The 25081-nt window shown below is 33.0% G+C and overlaps 1 protein-coding gene across 3 annotated transcripts in view; it reads right to left on the reverse strand.

Annotated features, from left to right (window-relative positions):
• The window catches only part of LOC114330580 (RING finger protein nhl-1), a 143765-nt gene that overhangs the window by 74550 nt on the left and 44134 nt on the right, over window positions 1-25081 (reverse strand). The window lies entirely within an intron of this gene.

The raw sequence follows: 25081 nt of genomic DNA on the forward strand, positions 1-25081 counted from the left end.
CGTTTCAATTTATGTTTTGACTTAATTTGATTGAAAATGAATCGTACCGCATGGGAAAAGTTATAGCGGACGGACTATAGTTGTATAATGTAATGTATTGTAAAAATGTATGACAAAAAACGAAGTTTGTTTATTATATGACTGCACAGACGAAAAAGACAAAAAACTCATATATATCACTATGTACAAAAAACTACATTTGCAGTGCCAATTGTGTACTGTAAAAGGAAAAAACCTTTTAAATCCAGGAAAAATTATTGTCCAGTCATGAGATCATTTTTTGTTACAAAAGACAATTGGCACTTGCTTCCTCTTCAGCTTCAGTTTCAATTTTCCTTACTCTTCAGCTTACACTCTATGTCCCTACTATTATATATTCGTTTATTGCTTTTTTCCATTAATAATATGTACATTTTGTCCATCTCATGTATCTTTACTTTGCTAAGTTGCCTCCATTATTTTAGCTTATTTTGATTATGCTGCTAGTTTGTGGTTTTATATTTTTCATGTTGACATGTTTTCCATTATGTCTCTCTACCATAAACTTACTTCTAATTTCTTTCTGGATAAATCTTTCTTCTTTTGACATATATCATCATTTATATAGATTAGTTTATGTATTTTTATGTTATTGGGGTTTATTTTTTATGTCTTCTTGGTTGGTGTTTCATTTAAAGTTCCACTCCACCCCCCTCCCTTCAAGGTAGATATCTAGATATGCGACTGCAACATGACAGTATTTTTCGTATTTTCCTTGCTCCATCTAGATCTACTCGTAATTGTAGTAATTTTTTCACAAAATTCTCTATAGCCTCTTGCAATATTTTTTGATCATTTGTATCAATTTTTAATCCTTATATTATTAGATATTTCCTTCTTTTTGTTTAAATTTCTGTATTTTTTCGCCGGCTGTGTTAATTTGCTTTTCTAATTGACCTACTTGCTTTACCTTTTGTTTCCCGCAGCTTTCTTATTTACTTTTTGGTAGTCGCTCTATTGATCTTTTGGTTCTTCATTTACCTTCTTTAGTTGCATGATTTCTTCTCCGGATCTATATTGTTTTTTTTATATATTTTATATCTATTATATCTGTAGTTAATTTCCTCATCATTTTCGTCATTTGGTCCATTCCTTTTGTGTTTTCTTCATCTCTTTTTTGTGGTGTTCTCGGTGATTTTTCTGATTTTTTTTGCTGCAGCATTACTTCTCTTCTCCTCCCCTTTTTCCCTCATCAGTTCGCTCGTCATCTGAATCCATTGTTCCTTATTCCCAGGAATTTCCTATGCTAGAGTTATTAGTCACTGTGTCTCTCGTGTAGTTACGCGAAAACTCTACTCAGTTCAAATTCCCACCTGCATCCGTGCTGGCCGTGCCCAATTCTTCAGCACTTTTATTCCTAGGTAAAAATCAAAACCCGGCCTTGATTATCTGTTTATAATAAAACTATTCAAAACTTTCTACTTACAGGATTGTAACTGCTTATTAATATTCTTTAATTTAATGCACTAATGCACCACTCACAATATTGTTTTGATTATTTCCACTGACTGTGAAACCTTTTTATATTATTCGTTATCGACAACAATTTTTCATCGTTTTTCTTTTTTTATCTTCTTTTGTATTTTTCGACGATTTTTTACAATATACTATTTTTTTTACATTAACACGTTTTGCTGTCACTGGACAAACTCAAAAAGACCCTGTCAAAACCGCAGAAGGGTTACAATTACAACTCCTGATCGAGACTGCTTCTTGAAACTTCGTACACTAAAAGATAAAGGTTTGTTGTTACCAGTACTTCTTCACAAAACGAATTTTTGGACCGTTTCAATTTTAGAATAAGCCAGAATGCAGTCAGGAAAAGATTTACCGAAAATCACCTGCGCCCTGGAAGGGCACCCACTGGCCAGTATTGACCAAAAAGGCATAGAACGCAAATATTTCATTTTACTTGTGACCATGGTGTTTGAAATAATGAAGATTGGGGACGAATATTGTTCACCCATGAATTCAGATATTGTCTTTTTTTCTGATGACAGGGGAAATAGAGTGTACAGGAGACCTGGGGATTGGGAACGCTACGCAGCTCTAAGGGTACGCTTTCGATGCAGCTCAACTGAACTCTTTCGGGCTGTAGTGTCAAAAGTTAGAATAGCAATGATGATTGCCAATCTTCGTCGCGGAGATGGCACGTAAAGAAGAATGCACAGTGTAACATTGTAGGGACTGTACAGTATGGTGGCGGCTCAATAATGGTGTGGGATAAGTTAATTTGGCGGCGTCAGTTCAAATAGGTAGAGGGCGGATTATACCACAAAACAAAGGAACATTACAGACATTTTAGAAGAACGTGTCTTGCCATATTTGAACCATATATTGGGGGAATGTCATGCTTATACATGATGTCAGACCACAAATTACAAGAATTAGCAACAATACTTCAAGAGTTTGGAATTCCTGCCATAGTTTTGCCTGCGAGAAGTCCCGACCTCAACCTAATAGAACATTTTTGGGTTTGGGATATCGTAGGGAAATGGATCATTATGAAATAAGAACAAAAATTCTGAGTATGAGATATCGTTATCAAGCACTGTACAAATCGAATGTAATGTAATTTAGGATTGATTCGAATGTCCTGTATCTGAATTTCTCGATCCACGATGTAGAATAATTCTAAGTTGTGGAGTAAAAGAAAATTTATTGACAGCTACTGATAATTACACTCGACGTAACTTTACACTAATTTACTAGATGTTGATGAGGTACATATTCTAAATAGACTGTGTCTGAGAAGAGTCCGATCCCTAATTTATAATGCTCACAAGTAAACTAAAACTCATAAAAAAGGGTATTGTCTTTGCATAGTAACAAACACCTTTGTACTTTGATTGTTACATAAATATAATTTGAACGAGGAAGTTATTGTAACAGAATTTAACAATTGATTTAATTCTACAGGAAGTGGAATAAACTCGTAATTAAACTACACACACACCCAAACTCATACGGAATCATCTGATATTTCTTACTATTTCGTGCGCATTTAAAAAAACAAACACACGAAGTCAAACAATATTTATTTTAAAACAATTTAATAACAGACACATAATAATTAAATAAAACAATAAAGTATTTAACAAACAAATTGAAAGTCGTTGTTTTAAAGTCAATAGCATACAAAATTTCAATGTTAAACGAATAATGTTTAAATTGTTTTTATTTTTTTTTATTTTGTGGTAGTCAGTGTTCTCACCTCTAGTCCTCATGCAAGCTTCAGTTTGCGTGGGCACGCTCCTAATCAAATTATCAACATTTTGTTGTGGTAGGTTGCTCCATCCTTTAAGAGCAGCTTGTACTAGCCGTGCGGTGTTTTGAAGATTTCCCGGCGAGCTCTAATTTTTCTTTTAAGCATATCCCACAAATACTCTATAGGATCAAGATGGGCTGAGCAAGCAGGCCACTCCAAACATCGGATACCTTCTGCTTCAATGATGTCTGCAGTCACTTTAATGGTATGTAGAGGTCCATTATCATGCAATAAAATAAAATTTTCTCCTGTTGCACCTCTCCAGAGCCTGACCACAGGTTATCAACATACCTGTGAGCAGTTAAAGTTATTGGATGAAAATTAAAGGAGTTTTTTTACTGATCACAATTCCTTTCCAGAACATTACACTTCCCCTTGTATATTTGTGAACAGATCTGACAGTTTTCGTTCTTGCTTGCCTTCCTCGACCTCTAAGTACACGATTTCATAGGTCATCTGATTTTACACAAATCCTGACTTTTTTTGAAAATAGCACATTTTGTCAATTCCCAATGTTCCAGTTTTGGTGGTGAAGACACCAATTTAGGCGATCACTCTTGTGCTGCCTGGATAACTCGGGAACCCATAACTGTCTCCTGCTGTATACTTCTTGGGACGAACTCTTCTTCTTATCGTTTCAACTGAAACAGTTACACCTGTAGCTTCCAAAAGCTGCCTTTAGAGCTTCAGGTGAGAAATGGTTGGGTGTCTTGCGTTGCAGCTGATTGGACAATTAAACGATCGTGGCGAGCCGTTATTACTTTTTCCTGTATTTCCGTATTTACTAGTTCCTGTTACCTAGTGTAGGTTTTGGACAGAACACCCTGTATTACGCCTAGCTCCATAGCTGTGCCCTCTGAGAACATTACTTTCTCCACAAGACCAATACTATTTCCTCGTTGTAAGTTCTATAACCCCACATCAGGCTTATTTTCGTTTTTGGAGGCAAAAGTTAGTTTTTTTATTTTCGTTCAATTTGCAACGCAAGCAAATAACCTATACCGTACCGAGCTGTACTATCCGATTGTCTTATATATTTTCTTATTTTCAATAAACACCTTTATTATATAAACACCTTTATTACAATTATTACAATTATACACAGTGAAATTATAAAAAATTAGGAAGTTAAGCTTAATGTGAAATTACAAATTAAAGGAATTAATTTGTAATTAAGCAAGCAATAATAAACACCAGGAGAAACTTTTCATTTAATTTGTTTTTATCTTTAAAATATCTATTTTGTATTTTTTATGATGTCAGTTAGTCTTACTTCTTCTATCTGGTAAAAAGCAATATATTTTATTTTAGTTGTTCTAAAACTAACCTTAAAAATAAAATAAACAGAAAAATTTATTTATTAGTTGAAATAAAGTTGAAATTAAAATTTTAAAATTATGCATTAATTTTGGGGCGAAATGTATTTACGACTTGCTTCATCATCTCGATTGTTTTATTAATCAACATCATTATATATAATGGTAGGGGAGCAAAGTATGCTAAATGTGCAGTCACTCGAGCGCTTTGGGGACCAATTGGGTTGTGAAGAGTAGGTCTTAAAACCAAAAAAAGTTAAGTAAATTTTTCCATTTTAGCGGGCGCTTGCCATTTTTTAATCTAATTTTCCATTTCCAACAATCGTTTTTTCCGATTATAACGCCATCTATCCATAATTCGAAAAAATGTTTCGAATAAAAGTTACTTATTTTTACGTAAGGAATCCAAATCTGCAATAAAAAATGAGGGTTCCCATTTAAGATTTTAAAGTAACCCCCACCCCACCTCCGTGGGGGGTCGTGTTTGGTGCCATTCGATAGATTTTTCAAAAATATTGAATAAGTGTATTTTACAGTTTTTCGATCTGATGTTCATTTCGCGAAATATCGTGGGATTCGTATTTAAAATATTAAATTTACCCCCCACCCCTCTCCATGGGAAGTCGTGTTTGGTATCATTCGATAGATTTTTAAAAAATATTGAGCACATATTTTTTAGTTTTTCGATCTGTCAATCATTTCGCGAAATATTCGCTTTTTTCTTGTGAAACTTTGGGACTCGCCCATTTCATTACGCCCGGCTCAAATCGTCAGATTTTTGAAATATACACTCTTTTGCATGTACTTAACTTACCTTATCTTAATCTGACAATTTCGAGTTTTTTTAAGGATAGATTTTTTTTTCGGGCCCCCCTTAACGAACTCCCCTGTGTTAAGAGCCAATATATGGTAGAGGTACATCTACAGGGTACCAGGTTTCTCCCCATATGATAATCTGACGCGCTCGAGTAACTGCAAAAATCCCCGCTTGGGCTCCCCTACCATAAATAATTTTACTTATAAATTAAAATCCAGCAGATTGAGCATTTTCACGCGCCTCTGTTCAGATATAATATTAAAAATATCCATGACGAAGGTTTATTTTATATACAGGTAAATATAGACTTGAGTTCCTTGGGGAGACGCTAGGAGAGGGAATTGCTTGTGTTATTTTGTGTTTTCATTTGATGAGGTTAAACCCACTTTGAGAAAATACAGTGTGTCCCTCTTTTGAAGGTTTAACAACCTTCGGCGGAATGTGGACTGCTTTTTTTTCTTTACGAATTGAGCACAAAGAACTTTTATCTTTAGTTTGCTCAGCGCTTTTAATGTAATTTGAGAAAAACGACATTAGACAAAAGCTTTGTTTACTGCTTGTTTTAATTTTAGCAAGAATTCAAAAACAGACACGCAGAAACACATCGCAGAATAAATCGGGACAAGGATGTTTTAGAGGAAATAAAGAAAATTTATTTCATACTGTTCTGAAACTGATGAGGTTAGATATTTTATACCCTATGGTATATCAAATTCTGATTGTTCTGGCTGTTTCTGCATTATTCCTATGTGCTATGTGTTCAGGGCCCCCGCAAGGCTGATTAGCGCCCGCGTGCGGGACATATTTTGGCGCCCTTTATATCTACTATACATATAAAACTAATAAATATTTTTGAAAAATTTAAACCCAGAATGAAACACTACATTATTACTGAGGCCGAAATTCCCTGAAAACTTCTATAATGTTTATTTTAATAAGTTACAGGGGTGAAAATAAAAGAGACAATTTAGTGTGATTTTTAATAATTGCAGATATTTAATTCAAACGAAACTTTTTATTTATTCCAAGGGACTGTCGGCCCTCGGCAATAATGTTATCTTTCATTTCGCGTTTAAATTTTTTAAAATACTTATTAGTTTTCTCAGGATTCGAAAAAAGTGAATATCTACATTTAAAACACATTGAAACTTTTGACGGCGACATTTTGCGCTGTTCCCCTTAAATTTTTCGCAACATTAATGAAGCACCCTGCATATTTAATTAAAAATATAAATTTAAGTAAATAAACAATAATATTTTGTCATTTCAAAGTTTTCAAACAAATTTTTTACAGGGTGTCTACATAACTGGGAACCATATGGGAGACTGTTTAATTATTAATTTTACGAGAAAAAGTTATTCCTTATAAAAAGTTCTGCATTGTCTAGAATGCAACCATCAAATATCAAATTTTATGAATTTATACGAGGTATGTCAAAAAATATGAATTTCGGTCAAGAGCAAAGTACGTTTAGTTTTCACAATATTGAAAAGTTATTATGAAAAGTTGTTCAGCATTAAAAACTATGTTTCTATATGCAATAACATCCTTCTAGTTGAAATATATTGTGATCTAGAAAGGCACTTTACTTTTGATCGAAACTCATATTTTTTTACATATATCTCATATAAAATTGAAAAAATTTTATGGTTGCATCTTAGATTTTAGACCATGCAAAGCTTTTTAGAAAGAACTTTTTATCGTACATTAATTGTACTTTTCAACAACGCCTTTTTCATTTATTAGAGATAATGTGATGTCTTTTATTATTATTAATTAGCCCTTTTCAGTTATTACAATGTATTGTATTGTGATAGCTCTTTTATTATTATTAATTAATTAATTAATAATAATAAAAGAGTTATCGCATTATTCGTAATAAATAAAAAGGGCTTTGGGTATCTGTAATTTGAGAAAAACAATTATAATAAAAGGATGTTTTTGCATATTAAAATATAGTTTTTAATTAATTCCAAATAACTTTTCATAATAATAATTTTCGATATTGTGAAATATAAGGTACCTACTCATATTTTTGATACTCATAAGTTGACACAATTTTATATTTGGTTGCATTTTAGTTTTTAGACTAAGAATATGCAAATGGTTGCATTTAGACTATGCAAAGCACTTTATGAAGAATATATTTTTCGTAAAATTAATAATAAAAAAGTTTCCCATATGCTTCCAAGTTACGCAGATGCAATGTCTTAATTATTTTCTTTTTTTTTTCAAAATAAATTATAAATTGTGTATTTTATTAGAGAAAACCCGATTATAACTATTTAAAATAAATTATTATTATTCTATTCAATGATTATGATACTTACAACATTCACAATTAATTTAATTTAATTTCCACACCACTTAAAATAACAACAAATAAAAAAGATTGTCCAATATTTTTTACACGCGAACAAAAGTTTAAAATCAGGGCAGAACAAACCCAACGGATATTGCAAAAACAGTCGTGGGTAATAATTATTAACACCAATATACATAAAATAAAATTTTAAACCTTTTACTGCAGGAAACCACCCGTTCACCAGTAACTCAAGTATACTCAAGTCAAATACATAATCATAATTCATAGAGTATTTGTTTACTTAAGGGTAATTATTATAAATTCGAGTATTTAAAAGATTCACTTTATACCAGTAAAACTGCTTGATCCAGCAAGTTGTGTTTTTGTTGGAGTAAAACTGCTAAGTTGCGTTTTATGGGTGTTAATTTATGTTTCCACTTGTCAAGTAGTGTGATTTGATGTTTATTTGACTATTTTGAGTGTCGCTTTAGTTGACAACATAAAATCGATTGGATGGTATGTCAAGCGTAATTCAATCTACTTCAAAGAAAAAAATTAAACAACAAAATGTTATATATTTTTGACGGAGTAAGTTTAACATTTCAGGACGGGAATAATTATTTTTGAGATTTCTCTAGCTTTTCATGAAATAATTAAAATTGTACATAAAAAATGATTATCTCATTTAAAATAATAAATATTTCATATTTACCAAACCTTCGGTTTGGCGCCCCTTCGGGGTTACGCCCGCGTGCGCCGCACGCGTTGCACACCCGGTTACGGGGGCCCTGTATGTGTTTGGCTATTCTGTGTTTGGGACTTGTAGCCCAATAAATGACCGTTTTGGAGTGTAATTTTCAGGGGCAACTCCGAATTGCATGAAAATTTTTATTTAGGTTCTACTTACCCTCCGCTTCAAAGTTGAATTTGTCCCGTTGGTTGCTTTTACTTTGGGGGTGACAGCCACCCTTTCTCGGGGGGTGAAAAACGCGTGTTTAAAATAAGCCCGGAAATGGATAGATTGACCGAGTATAAACAACTTTAGTTCTATAAATTTTTTTACGTAAGTCAATACTTTTCGAGTTATTCGCAATTGAAAATGTTGATTTTTCGACAAAAAAACTACGTTTTCAGACCGTTTTTCGCAAATAACTCAAAAAGTAAATATTTTATCAAAAAAAGTATTCTTAGCAAAAGTATAGCCTATAAAAAAATAAAAAAAATGGTGTATCAGTAGAGTATACAAATTGAGAAAAAGCAAAGTTATAGCTCATGAAAAATACGTTCTTATTCGTCTAATTCCAAATCGAATACGTCAACGCAAAATCACCGAAAAATTAAGCGATTTTCGAGAAAAGCTTATTAACATTTTTAAAGTATCTAAAAAAAGCTTTATATTTGTTTTTTACAAAAGTTTCTAGCACCAAAAATAAACGAGTTACACTGAAAAAAAAAGTTGGCCCCTTTTTTGGTAAAAAAAATTGTGAAAACCTCCCTCTATTTAGCACCCTAAATAAAATTAATCGTTACCGCTTTACCATTTATTTTAATGGTATGTATATTGTTTATGTGATCTGTAAGCTTGATTGGTTTGAAGTGCTTATTTTTAAAAAAAATTGGTTTTATAGTAAAAAAAAATTTCTAAAAATTTTTGAAAAATTTCCTTTTTCAAAATAACTTAAAAGTATTAGTGATAAGAAAAATCTTAAAGAGTAAAGAAATGTAGGTTTTGCTATTATAAATATGCTAGTTTCATTTTGTTTTTCCGCAAGACAAAAATTGGTTAAGATATGGCTGTTCAAAATTTGCATACACTCATGATTAGTGACCCGTTCAAGCTTTTTTAACTATAATCCTAACCCTTTCAAAAATAAGCACTTTAAACCGGTGAGACTGACAGATCATATAAAAAATAAATAAGTAAGTAAATTGTTTGTACAGCGGTAGCGATTAATTTCATTTGGGGAGCTAAACACGGAGAGATTTTCATGGTTTTTTTACCAAAAAAAAGAGGGCCAACTTTATTTTGAGCGTAACTCGCTTATTTTTAATGCCACAAACTTTTATGAACAATTAGAATAAAGCTTTTTATAAACACTTTAAAAAAGTTTAAATGGGTTTTTCCCGAGAAGTGCTTAATTTTTCGGTGATTTCACCTTGAAATATTCGATTTGGAATTAGACGCATAAGAACATATTTTTCATGAGCTACAACTTTGGTTTTGTTCGATTGATAGACTTTACTGATACACATTTTTTTTTGGTTTTTTATAAGCTACACTTTTGCCAAGGATATTTTTTTCGATCAAATATTTACTTTTTGAGTTATTTGCGAAAAACCGTCCGAAAACGTAGTTTTTTTGTCGAAAAATAAACATTTTCAATCGCAAATAACTCGTAAAGTATTAACTTACACAAAAAACTCTATAGAACAAAAGTTGCTTAAAATCAGTCAATTTATACATTTTCGGTTTTATCTTGAATGTATGTTTTTTCACCCCCGAGAAGGGGTGACTGTCACCCCACCAGGTAAAAGCAACCAACGGCACAATTTCAACTTTGAAGTGGAGGGTGAGTAGAACTTAAATCCAAATTTTCATGCATTTCGGAGTTGCTCCTGAAAATTACACGGTATCGCCGTATTTCCCGTTCATTTACTGGGCTATTGGGAGTGTTCATAAATTGTGAGTTATTAATGTAATAATTTAAATTTTGTTTGTGTAATACTTATAATAATAATAATTTGGTGTTGCATATATGTTGTGTATGATTGAAAGTGTATGTTTAACATTTTCTTATCCACTATTGTTGGTATATTCTTGTTGTTCGCTTCTTCTTTTAGTATTGACAACCAAAGTATTAGCAATTACAGAGTCACCAATTCAACATTATGGCTCCTTCTCCACTCTCCTGCCAATTCATCTCGTTGAGGGCCAAATATCATTCTCATTCCAACTTTTGATTTATTTTTGTTTATTTTTATTCCACATTCATTTACAATCTTCTTTCATATGTCAAATTTTTCTGTAATTGGTTCTCGTTCTCTGTCAGAAATAATATGCAATCTACAAATGCTGGTTCTAAAAATGATTATCTTTCAAGTTCTTGCATCCCACATACATTTTTCTTCTTTTTAAGGGAAAATATTATTTAATCCAAACAAATTGTGATTAAGGGGAAATACACAAAATATCGCCTGTCAAAATTTTCAATGTGTTTTAAACGTATTTATTTTTTTCGAATCCTGAGAAAACTAATATGTATTTTTAAAAAATTTAAACGCGAAATGACAGATTACGTTATTACCGAGGGCCGAAAGTCCCTTAAAATTAATAAAAAGTTTCATGTGAATGAAATATTTGCAATTAAAAATCATACTAAATTTTCTCTTTTATTTTCACCCCTTTAACTTATTAAAATAAAAATTATAGAAGTTTTCCCTCAGTAATAATATACTCTTTCATTCTGCGTTTAAATTTTTTAAAAATATTTATTAGTTTTCTCAGGATTCGAAAAAAATGAATATGTTTAAAACACATTGAACATTTTGACAGGCGACGTTTTGCGTCTATGCCCTTATAATTATGATCTAAAAGGTAAAGTGCGCACGTAAAATCTGTTTTTCTGTTATTGAAAACCATTTAATGTTCTGCTATACGTTCATAAGGGTTCTACCAGTTTTGCCGATGTAAGTTTTCAGACAGTCACCACATGTGAGTTTATACGCACCACTGTGTAAGTGTTGTTTCTTTTAGCTCTTATTGTTCTGAATATATTTGCTTAAGTTGTTGTTTGTCCTGAAAGCTGTTGGTATAACTTTCTTTTTATGTGTATAGCTATTTTCATTAATGTTTTGCAGGTATATGTAATCGAGCATAAGGTAAGTACCAGGTTGTTCTCTGGTGATGGAAAGACTAATTTCAGGGCTACTTTATGCAATTTTTTATTTAAAAGTGTGGTTATTATTTGTTCGCTGTATCCAATTTTTACTGCTATTTGTTTAGTGGCATTCAATTCTATCTCGAAGTTATTTTGCTATGATAGGCTGCCAATAATTTATTATGTTGTGTAGGATGGGGTGATGAATTGTATAACGGACCACTTAACCAATTCTTAGTTTACATTAATAACATTGAATTTACAATAGAAACAAAATAGAAACAATCCATAAATTTTCTAGATTTAAAAATGATCAGACTTGAAAACAAACATGCTCCGTATACCGACACAACTATAGACAATGCCTCATCCCATCCTACACAGCATGTATTGGCAAGCTACCATAATATGGTAGATAGATTAATAGAAATTTTCATGTCAAAAAATAATTTCGAGATAGAATTGAATATCAGATTAAGCTAAACAAATAGCAGTAAACAATGGATACAACGAAGAAATAATAAACAAAATTTTAAACCAAACACGGGAGAAGAAAGCCCTGAAATTAGTCTTTCCACTACCAGAGGAAAACCCAGTACCTTCTACTCAATTATATATACAGGCAAAACATCGACTAAAATAGCCAAACAAAAACATAAAAAAGAAAGTAATAACGCCAGCTTTGAGGACGAATAACAAAGGGAACGGCAAATATATTAAGAACAACAAGAACAAAGAAATAGCACTTACGCAGTGGTGTATATGTTATTGGCGATTCGGATTAAGATCGCAGCGCCAATGTGGCATCAAATTGAACCGAGCTAAGGGGCCATTGTGAAGTGTGAAGTTAGTCGTATTGATGACAGTGGAGAAACTACCGGCGCCGCGTCCCATTGTTTACATATTGTATGTTGTATATGGTTGTATGTTTAGTTTTGTGTTTTAATTTTGTTCGTTTATCTGTGTTTTTCTTTTAAATTTAATTATATTTTGTACACAAAACACAATTAACCTTTAACGCGAAACAACAAATAACGTAACAACAAACAAAATAAATAACAACAAACGAGTAATATACAGCAACAATTAAACGTGATTAAACCATAAACAAACAAATTCTCCCAACCTAAACAATATGCTGGATGCCATGCCTTCAACGTGAAAGAAAATAAACAATGGCCCCTTAGCTCGGTTACTGCAATATCCTCCAGAGGGCGTATTGCTTAGGACGAGATGCCAATAGTCAAAGCCCGAATTTCAGTAACTCCTAGGTTTGGCTAGGCAACCTTCAGGTCTGACTGACAGTCTTAGTCAAAGCCCGAAATAAATTATAGTCTCGGCCTTTGACTAGTCAAACCTAGGAGAGACTAAGTTGGTCAGGCAAAGGTCGAAATTTAATTTTATGAAATCGTAATTTGTTAGATTAATGTTAATTGTTTAATAAAACGTCATTTTTTTAATTTTAATGTTTATTATTTTTATTCTGAAGCTATTTCCTTGCGGTATTTTTTTAGTTGACTATTTTTAATGGGAAATAAGCCACAATTGTACTAAAAAAAATATGCTAAATGAAACCAATTGTGTCGCAAATTCCTCGGTAGAATGCAGTAGGATGTGGTTACCCATACTAAAAGAGGAAGTCAATAGAAAGAAAATACCACGATTAGTAAGTCAATAACATGTCGAATTAGTACATATTTTATATTTTAGTATTATTTATATATTTATATAATATTAATATTATTTATAATTTAAAATAACATATGTACATATTAAGGTCAGAATTTGTTATTAGTTTTGAGAGTAAAGTAAAGTAAGACCTAATACTTACGATGTCGGGATAGTATCACGAGGTTTCTTCTTGGTTTTTCCTCGTGATTTATTATAGAATCTCTAAGGCGAGAATTTTACTGTCACCGTTGCATGTGGTTGTCTTTTTAAAGACAGATCACATGCTATGATTTTTTTGTGACGGATATTCTTGAGTTGGGGTTGATGTCATGTAATCGAATGAACTATCTTTTAGTAAAGTCGTCCCAGGAACGCAACTCATAAATATTGGCAATATCAAGTCTTCTACTTTAAAATGCATAATATATGTCTGAATTGCCGATATAAATGAGTCAGATTAAATAAATCATTAGAAGAATTTTTTACTAAGCAACAACATTTTGTTTATTTCATTATTATTTTTTGTATTTTGACAACGGCATCCGATTTGGACGTCGAAACGTTAATAAAATAATTTTTTTAGTAAAATTGTGGCTTATTTCCCATTAAAAATAGTTTATATTATTTTTATATTGTCGTAATTAAAATTTAAAAAATTAGTGTTTACACTCACATGTTGAGGCATTATGGCAATTAGAGTTGCACAATACGTTAGACCTTTTACACTTACATAATTTTGAAAAGCATTTCTTATTGCAGTAGCATTTTATAAATCCTTGTCCTCCAAGTTTAGAATCTTTTGCACTAATTTCTCTTAGAGACAGCTTAACGTCTGGAACATCTTCGAAATTAAGAAAATGCTCATTGAATTCTTTTATTTGATTTCTTGAAAAAAATGTGTTTATTGTTTCGTATTTCGTACCAACTCTATATAAACCGTCAATTGCTTTATCATGTATGATACCCAAAATATTTCGAGCATCTCCTAGGATTTCGAGCATCTCCAATAAAGGAAATGCGATTGAAGGTCTTTATGCCCAGGCTAATGCTATGAAACAATTAAGTGAAAAAAAAATTCCTCCAATTTCGATCGGAAAAACTGTAACAATACCTATCCCCAGCTTTGATAGAGCCAAAGGAGATGCTCGAAATATTTTCAGTATCACACAAGATAAAACAATTGACGGTTTATATAGAGTTGGTACGAAATACGGAACAATAAACACACTTTTTTTAAGAAATCAAATAAGAGAATGCCAAGAGAATTTTCTTAATTTCGAAGATGTTTCAGACGTTAAGCTGTCTCTAAGAGAAATTAGTACAAAAATTCTAAATTTGGCTTTATAAAATGCTACTACAATAAGAAATGCTCTTCAAAATTATGTCACCGTTGCAATAGTCAAGTGTAAAAGTCTAACGTATTGTCATTTCTAAATGCCATAATGCCTCAACATGTGAGAATAAATACTAATTTTTTTTATTTTAATTACGATAATATAAAAGTAATAAAATGACGTTTTACTAAACCTAATCTAACAAATTACGACATTTGAATAGCTGATCGGGGTTGGACTAGTCAAACCCCGATTTCATAAAATTAAATTTCGACCTTTGCCTGACCAACTTAGTCTCTCCTAGGTTTGACTAGTCAAAGGCCGAAACTGTAATTTATTTCGGGCTTTGACTAAGACCGTCAGTCAGACCTGAGGATTGCCTAGTTAAACCTAGGAGTGCCTGAAATTCGGGCTTTGACTATAACATACACAAACTTACATGGGGTGACTGTCCAAAAATTTACATCGGCGAAACTGGTAAAACCTAGAATAAACGTATAGCAGAACACAAAACGGCTTTCAATAACAGAAAAACAGATCCTACTTATGCACTTCGCCCTCTAGATTAGTCTAGGTCATAATAATTCTTTTAATGACCAATTTCAAATCATATTTAAAATAAAAGCCTTAAGCTATGCTTATTATAGGCCTGGATCCCGCGTACCAAAAAAAGTTGATTAATAGCAAGCTGAAAGTTTGTTAATAGCTTAACGGTGTCTAGTCAGACAAACTTGAATGTATGGGAACACTGGAGCAGGGGAAGTTTTAATTGTGGAACAGTTTAAAAATTTGGAACGTCAGATTACGAAAACGTCCCATGTATTTTGTCGGACAGAACATCCAATTTATTTGTTACCCTTTCATTAAACTCTCATGCAAAAATCAGACTGATATTACTAACCAACATGATTCCTCTAATTTGACATGTTCTTCGTGTTCCACTCATTAAAATGCCCAGTTTGTGATAAACACCAGTCTGATTTTTGCATGAGAGTTTACATACATATGTTAACGGCCAAACCCGATTTCAGGACAAACTAGTTTGGCCTAGGCCAAACTAGTTTGTCCTAACCGCCTTAGGATAAATTAGCATGGCCTAGGTCAAACTAGTTTATCCTATCGCGCGTAGGCCAAACTAGTTTATCCTAGGCCAAACTAGTTTATCCTGATATAAATAAACACACTTCAGGCCAAACTAGTTTGGCCTAGGCCAAACTAGTTTATCCTGATATAAAGACGCACACTTCAGGCCAAACTAGTTTATCCTGATATAATAAAGATTCACACTTCAGGATAAACTAGTACGGCCTTCTTCTTCTTCTTCTTCTTCTTGTAGTGCCTATCCGTTTCGGATTGTGGCGACCATCATGGCAATCTCTACTTTTCACACTGCTGCTGCTCTGAAAAGACTTGTAGTGGTCGTGTTGAACCAAGTACGTAGATATTTCTAGGTCTTTTTTAGATGCGTCTGTAAATACGATATGATGATTTTTAAAATAATTTTCTGTCTGAATTAAACATCATATATTTCTCGAGCGCAAAACGCGCGCATAAAGCGCGCAAAACGCGCGCATAAGGCGCGCAATACACGCGCATAAGGTGCGCAAAACGCGCGCATAAGGCGCTCAAAACGCGCGCGTTGTGCGAGCATTATGCGCGCGTTTTGCGCGCGAGAAATACGATGTTTAATTCAGACATAGAAAATTATTTAAAAAATCATCATATCGTATTTACAGACGCATCTAAAAAAGACCTAGAAAAATCTACGTACGTGGTTCAACACAACCACTACAAGTCTTTTCAGAGCAGCAGCAGTGTGAAAAGTAGAGATTGCCGTGATGGTCGCCAACATCCGAAACGGATAGGCACTACAAGAAGAAGAAGAAGAAGGCCGTACTAGTTTATCCTGAAGTGTGAATCTTTATTATATCAGGATAAACTAGTTTCGCTTGAAGTGTGCGTCTTTATATCAGGATAAACTAGTTTGGCCTGAAGTGTGTTTATTTATATCAGGATAAACTAGTTTGGCCTAGGATAAACTAGTTTGGCCTACGCGCGATAGGATAAACTAGTTTGGCCTAGGCCATACTAGTTTATCCTAAGGCGGTTAGGACAAACTAGTTTGGTCTAGGCCAAACTAGTTTGTCCTGAAATCGGGTTTGGCCGGTAACACATACATACATAATCGATTGCCTCTTTTACCATTAGGTGTCGAGGCATGAGAGTTTAATGAAATGGTAACAAATAAATTGGAAGTTCTGTCCGACAAAGTACATGGAACGTTTTAGTAGTCTGACGTTATAAAATTTTTAACCTGTTCTACAATTAAAACTTCGCCTGTTCCAGTATTCCCATACATCAAAGTTTGTCCGACTAGACACCGTTAAGCTATTAACAAATTTTCAGCTTGCTATTAATCAACTTTTTTTTACGCGGGATCCATGACTATTAGATTTTATGGAGATTATTAAATTAAAAAATATAGATATAATTCTGGATGACCAACCAGAGACAAACAGGTCCCCTTCTGAACTTATTGAGTAAAGACTATAAAGTGTAGACGTATAATAAAACCACATCACTTCAGAAAAATCACATCACTAAAATCACATCAGAAAATCATTTGAAGAAACCGCTGTAGTGGAAGTGAAATTTTGCGGAAGTATTAAAAAATTTTTTTTTCAGTATTTTATTGTTAGAATGAATTCGTTATTAGTAAATTTAGCATCACACACATCACACACTCTTGTTTCGTTGTTATTCCCGGGTATAAAAGATATGGATATCTACTTTTATTGTTTACATCATTTAATTTTCCGCCTTTTACATTCAATAAATTTAATAGACCAGTAAGGATCTGTTTTTAGGTGGATGTGAGAGGTGGCTTTCAGATTTTTGCGGATAAAGTTAGGTGATAACTTCTTTAATAATAATTGATTTATGCTCCTTATCAAATATACCCGGAACATTAATAAAAAAATAGAATATTTAAAAATTTCAAAAAATTTCGTTCTTTTTCTAATTTTTTTGCTTATAACTTAAAAACTATTCATTTTAGAACAAAGTCCTATAAAAATAAAACAAAAGTAATTAAATTTTCTATCAGATGCGATTGGTTAAAAATGTCTTAATTTATCACCCTTGCTTCAAAATAGCAATAAATATAAAATAAGGGGGCAAAACAAGCCTGTCCTTATTCAATGATTTTCCATCACTTAGGTTACACTTCGAACCTTCCTAATTCGCTTAGAAAATTTTTGTAATATGCTAAAACCGTACACCAAATTTCATTAAAATTGACTTACTATATTTTGCATAATAATTTTGCAATCTAAACTTTTTTTAAAAAATTACAATTTTTTAAAATCTTGCACAACAAAAACTGGAAAATACAAAGATTTGTCAATTTTTTTACATATAAAGAAGTACTCCACCTATCCAATGCACTTTACAGAATTGAAATCGGATTATTTAAGCAGCCTCAGCAATGTATAAATGTATAAGCAGCCTCAGCAACTTATTAACAATTTTTTGGCTTATAAACAAATTAGTGCTGTGGCCAGGAGGGGGTGCTACGGTCTCCTTTATTCAGATGGACTTACCCAAGTTTTTTTATGTATTTTGACCCACAGAACACGAATTTTTTGGGTAACAGTTGATCCGGATGTCGATAAGATTGTTATAAACAAAGAACTTGAGGAATTAGATAACATCGATTTTTCGCAAAATAAATTTTTTTGTATTTCTTGGGTAATTCTAAGCAAAAAATGTTCTTACAAGTTTTTGCGTAGGATGCATAGTTTTCCAGATAAACGCGGTGGAACTTTAAAAAAATCGAGAAATTGCAATTTTTTAACGCGAATAACGTTTGATTAAAAAATAAAATAGCAATTCTGCTGAAGCATTTGAAAGTTTAAGACAAATTATACCGGTTTTAATTATTTGCATTGCTAAAAATTAATTTTTTAATTATTAAACAAAGCTATTTGTTTATAAGCTAAAAAATTGTTTATAAATTTAACACATTGCTGGGGCCCCTTATATAATCCGATTTTAATTCTGTAAAGTGTATTAGATAGGTAGAGCACCTCTTTATATGTAAAAAAATTAGTTAACTTCTAAATGGTCTACTTTTTGTTCAGAAAGATTTTTAAAAAATTTGAACTTTTTTAAAAACATTTAGATTGCAAATTTATTATGCAAAATTTATTAGGTCGATGTTAATGAAATTTGGTACAGGATTTAAGTATGTTACAAAAAATTTCCTAAGTGAATTACTAAGGTTCTAAGTGCCACCAAAGTGGTTAAAAAATATTGAATAACAACAGACTTATTTTGCCCCCTTATTTTGTATTTATTGCTATATTGCAGAAAAGGTAATATCTTAAGACATTTTTTACCAGTCGTGTATCATACAAAATTCAATTATCTTTATTTTATTTCTGTACGACTTTGTTCCAAAACGAATCGTTTTAAAGTTATAAGCAAAGAAAGCAGAAAAAAATCGATGTTTTTCGAAATTTTTAAATATTTTAATTTTTTTTGTTTATGTTCCGGGCATATTTGAGAAGGAGCATAAGTCAATTATTATTACTGAAGGTGTCACCTAACTTTATCTGCAAAAATCTGAATGCCACCTCTCACATCCAAAAATAGACGTTTTTTCGCAGATGCTTACTGGTCTATAAGTACATACTCTTTAAAGGATAATATCGTTATTATGACGTACATACTTGTATTTCAAAACATGATTCTCAGGATACATGAATCATATATTAATATACCTTCATCATTTATAACAGATACCTCATCATATCACGAAAAATAAAAGTCAACAGCCAGTGCCAACAAAATTTATTTTTCAAAAAAGTTTTTTGACCGAGTTGGTCTAATAATGTCATTTACAAAAATATTCTCGACTTGTCATCAAACAGATTGTGTTTAATAGATGGAGTCTAAAAGTTGGTCCATTTTTTAAAAGGTTTTTGACAAATAAGACGTAATTTTACCTAAATAGTTAAATGCTTGTTACAAAACTGAAAATTTGTGTAGTGCGTAAGTGTGAAACTAATTATTATAAAACTTGTATTCAGGTGTTGGAAAGTCTTATTTTAGACCAGAGCATTTAGGAAAAAAATAAATCGATTTTTAAATATTATCGATTGATCGGACTTATTTTATTATCGTTTAAATTGAAACCTACCTAATATAAAAATGGGTGCAAATGCATAATTGCATTTTCAGTGTATAAAACGCATTCAAAAGTACATAAACATGTCAAAACCAGTATATTAAGAGCCAGATTTTGTTATTCGGGAGTTTTTGGGGTCGCTGAACATAATAAACCATCAGCAGCGACCCCCGGGCCCCGGAGCACCTGGTGTCCAGGGTTACGGCTGATGCACGTCGTCTGGGTTGAGTTTTGGCACTAAATCTATGTTAACAGATTACTCGGGGTTTTTTGGGGGGTTTTTCCGAGCTGTGGCGAGCAAAAGCTTTGGCAGAGCCAATTAGAAAGACTTGTTTTTGATTGATTGCAGATTATTAGTCAGAAATTTCTTATTTCAGAATGTTAGTAATGGAATATTATTTTTATAGATAAATAAATTTTATGTTGCTCTATTTTTATTTTGTTTTTATTTATTTATTTTGTTTTTGGGGTTGCTGAACACGAATATCACATTAGAATTGACTATCGAGGCATGTAACGTACAGGTGACTGCTATGCACGTCGTCTTCTAGAATTTCGAGGCTTGGCTTTCGACACTAAATTGGTGCAAACAGAGATTTTTTAGGTTTACTGATCTGTTTCTGGATATGTTTACATCAATTTAGTGCTGAAAACTCTCGAAACTCCAGATGAGTGGTCTTAGCAGGAGTACTAGACACCAGGTGTTCCGGGTGTCTAGTATTGCTCCCGGTCTATTCTGATGGCGTATCCATATTCAACCCAATTATCCAACCCCAAAAATCCTCACTTAATCTGTTTGCATCCATTTAGTGTCCAAACTCCAGAACTACTTACTTTCCGTGTCAGGAACACCAACAACTTTAAATTCTATATTTCCAATGGTTGGCCACATAGATGGCCCTGTCATTTGCTAAAATTAAGTCTTCTTCTCTGCAGGTCTCTCTCATCTCTGTGCATGAGCATGACAGAAGATGCCGGCTGGTCTGAACCGCGCCACAGTCGCAGATATCGTCCTCCTGGTATCCCCATTTTTTCAGGTTACTAGCATAAGGTGAAACGCCGGTTCTTAGTCTTTTTAGCGCTTTCCAAGTCAGATACGGTAAATTGTGTCCAGCAGCCATTTCCTCTGAGGGAGAAAAATGTGTTGCGGTAGCTAACGCTTGCCACAGGTGTATTCGGCGCATCTCTGGCGCTTAGGGGGTTGATCTTGATGTTTTCAGAAAGCTTTTCCTAGATCTTAATCTATTTGGCTGAGTATGGTGGTCATATAAGGGGTGTCTTCGGTCCATCTCCTGCTTTTTTTTCTCCAGAACTCCAGACTCCAAACTCCAGAAGATACCGTGACACGAGGCACCAAGTGCTCCGGGGGTCGTTTCTGATGAAATATACTTGTTCAGCTACTCCAAACACCCCCGAGTAACAAAATTATGTCCTTAGTATACTGTTGTTAACATGTTTATGAACTTTTGGGTGCATTTTATAAACCGTAAATGCAATTATGTATTTTTACGTTATGCTTTGACGTCATCCCTAACACAATGCAAAAAGTTTTAAGTCGATAGATTCTGTATTTAAAAATCGATTTCTTGTTGCATAACTGTATTACCTCTGATTTTATCTTCGTGGTTATCGTTTAACTTTTTTGTTTCTATGCTTATCTTTTCTGATTTAACACGTTCACTGCCACGGAAAGCTTGTAGATTGCATTATTTTCTAAGACGCCAACTACGAGTTATCTAGTTGTAATATAATGTGAATTGTTAGTTTAGGTCAAATTTCTTAAAATTGCCATGACATTCAACGTGTTAAGAAAGAAAAATTTATGATTTTCCTTAGTCGGCCTTTTTTTATTGATCTAATTAGAGATTACGGATTAACTGAGTTACTAACTTCTTAATTTCCACATTATAGATTACTGAAGTCTTTGATTTTATATTGTTTTAAAGGTTTAATTCAGTGGTTCCCAAAGTTTTTAGTTCGCGGCGCACTTAATAAACTAGAATTTTTCCGCGGCGCCCTGAGTCAAAATATTGATTTAACGTCTAACTTTAACTGTAGTTAATACGGTTTCTGGTGCAGTTGATTTGGTTAGGTTAATTTAATAATAATGAAACATACTTTAAATTCACAAACAATTTATTGAAAAAATAATTACAGTAATTAATAGGATAAATGAGCTTGTTCTTGTTCATTACACAACTTTTCAAATCTCGGAATCAAACTGGACACAGCTACCCTCATTTCTTGTTCCACGTTAATTTTCGCACGGTATTTACTTTTTATTACAGCGACCGCCGAAAACCCAGCTTCGCACAAATAGGATGTTGCAAATGGAATTAAGATGCGCAGAGCTTTACCACTCAGCAGCGGATATTCATCTTTTACTGATATCCAAAAATCAGTTAGTTCCGTGCAGCCAAACTTTGTCTTCAACGTATTGTCGCAAGCCAAATCAATGAGATTTTCTTCTTCTAAAGAAGTAAATTCAGAAGGAGTCTGATATTATCAAACTGGTCGATATTATCAGCTTGAAAGTATTTTTCGAACCATTTGATAAGCTCTGATAAGTGATCCGCAAAATTAGATTTAATATTGCAAGAGATATTAACTTCATTGGAGTTAATAAACTCCTGCATTAAGGGACAACAATCATTGATATTAGTATCATTCATTTTTCTCTTCCATACTTCTAATTTTTTTCTGAAAGCTGAAATCTTCTCCGCCAATTTTAAAATGTGCGTGTTGCGGCCTTGCAGGGAGAGATTCAACGCATTTAACTTTTCAAAGATATCACATAAGTATGCTAGTTGAATCAAAAAATCCATTTCTACAAAGTACTTGGCATACTGTTGTTTTTCTTCTTCAAGAAAAATGTACATTTCTTGCCGTAATTGGAATGTACGAGACAAAACATTACCACGAGAGAGCCATTGTGAGTGGCAGTAGTATAACAGAGACGTGTGTTCTGCACCCATATCCTCACACATTTTTTTGAAAAACCTTGCTTTCACCGGTCTAGTTTTTATATAATTTACCACAGTTACCACACGTTCTAAGACCAAATTTAGTGAAGGACTCAGATTCTTTGATGCAAGCGCTTTTCTATGAATGATGCAATGGGTCCATACTGAATCCGGAGCTTTGTTTCGAACAAGCGGTTGTAATCCTCCATAACGGCCAGACATTGAACGACCACCATCAGTGCAAACGCCAACGCACTTTGTCCACTCCAAATTGTTTTCAACCACAAATGTATTTAGGATCTCGAACAAGTCTTGCGCCTTTGTATTTGCAGTGATTTTTTTACAAAACAGAAGATCCTCCACAATGGTATTATCATCCAAGAACCTTATGTAACAAATCAAGTGTGCATCTTTACTAGAATCTGTTGCCTCATCCCTGTAACGCAAATTCACTTTCTTTTATTTTTTCAATTATTTGATCATTAAGATCCTCCGCCATACGCTGAATTCTGCGACTGATGGTGTTGTTAGATAAAGGCACCGCTGAAAGAAGTTTTCCCGCAGATTCTCCGATCATAATGTTTACCAAATCTACAGCAGTCGGTAGAATTAATTGTTCTGCGATTGTGTGGGGCTTTTTACACTTTGCAACTTTATACGCAACCTTGTATGCCAGCAAAGCATTTTTAGGTATCGACAAATGCTTGGAAAAGTTACCTTTTTGTTGCTTCAAATCATTTAACTTCCTGGTAAAAAAGCTACGAGGTTTGTCAGCAAAGTTTGGATGATTGGCTTCCAAGTGGCGTTTTAACTTACTTGGAAGCATGCATTCTGGAGCCAAAAGTTTCAGGCACAATACACATTGTGGTCTCTCTTCATCATTGATGTTTGTTGATGTAAAGCCAAAATCCAAATAGCTGTCATCATATTTACGGTATTTTCGTTTCTTCACGACTCTACCACTAGTTTGTGGTGCATCCACTTTATTTTTAGAACCACCTTGTTTATTTAAATTCAAAAACTTTTCCATTTTTACAGCAACTTTTGTACACAAGTAGGTGAAACAACCCTGTTTATATTCACACTGATAAATGAAACGATGCGAACAGTATGAAACTACAAATTCAACTAACTAAAATTTAGATACCTAAGTAAAAATTCATAGTTTTAAAATGTGCACGTGCAAAGAGACGATTGTATTTGCCGACCGGCAGTGATTTATGGTCTGTATGTCGCTCGGTCCGAAGTGAATTTACAGTAGTAAGAGAATTGTTTCGTGGAATTTAAAATATCGAGGCATATATTGTCGGCATCAAATAAAATTACTAATAACTGAACTCGTTTATCATGGGAAACATTTTTATATAGGTATATTTTAAAAGTTAAAAAGTTGTCATAACAACTTTAGTTTAATGTTTGATACTTGAAGGTAATTACGTGATTATGTCTAATATTGAAAGAAAACTTTCGCGGCGCCCCTGTAGTCGAGCCACGGCGCCCCAGGGCGCAGCGGCGCACAGTTTGGGAAGCACTGGTTTAATTGTCAGAACCATTTGATGTAGTATATTTACGAGTTCAATTCTTTTTTTTAAACTGTGATTTTCCTGTAATGCAATAATCCTGTAAAGGTTTGTTTTATCTGCTGGATGCTGCCTGACCTGCCAACACTTTCGCAATTTTCTTTTTCCAACATAAGTGCATTGATTTGAGAAGTATACAACTCGATGTTGTGTTTGTAGCTAATTTCTGAGGTGAATGACCAAGCAGATTGCTTAATTACTATAGTTAGGTGAGAAACTGCATTTTGTATGTCACTACTTCTTTAAAGAAATAAGTTTAGATTAATGAATATTTCTATTTGTTCCCTATGTTTGTTTCAGTTTGTTTTTTATTCGAAAGTGATAAAAATTTAGAGCAATTATAAATTCACTTTGTACATCTATAAAGAAATAAAAATTATGTGATGAGAGGTCAAATGATAAAGACATTTGAAGAAAATAAAAGTATTTTTGAAGTGTGTAAAATGTATTAATGCCTAGCTGAGCGCTTTCGGATTACAAAGCTATATTCAAAGCTATGGTCAAATGTTTAAGTACCCCTGTAAAGTGAGGGATTCCATTTTAGTATTGAAAATTTTTTTTGAAAAAATTCCTTATATAATTTTTTTTGTAGAACTTGGTCGGAGGATTAATATGCTCAACTAATAGTGAAAGGAAAGATCGAAGAAAGAGAGATCTAGGAAGGAAAAGACTATTGTGGGTAAGAAACATCCGACAATGGACAGAGCTAAATTTTGAA

Source organism: Diabrotica virgifera, chromosome 3, assembly GCF_917563875.1.
Source record: "Diabrotica virgifera virgifera chromosome 3, PGI_DIABVI_V3a".
NCBI lineage: Eukaryota > Metazoa > Arthropoda > Insecta > Coleoptera > Chrysomelidae > Diabrotica > Diabrotica virgifera.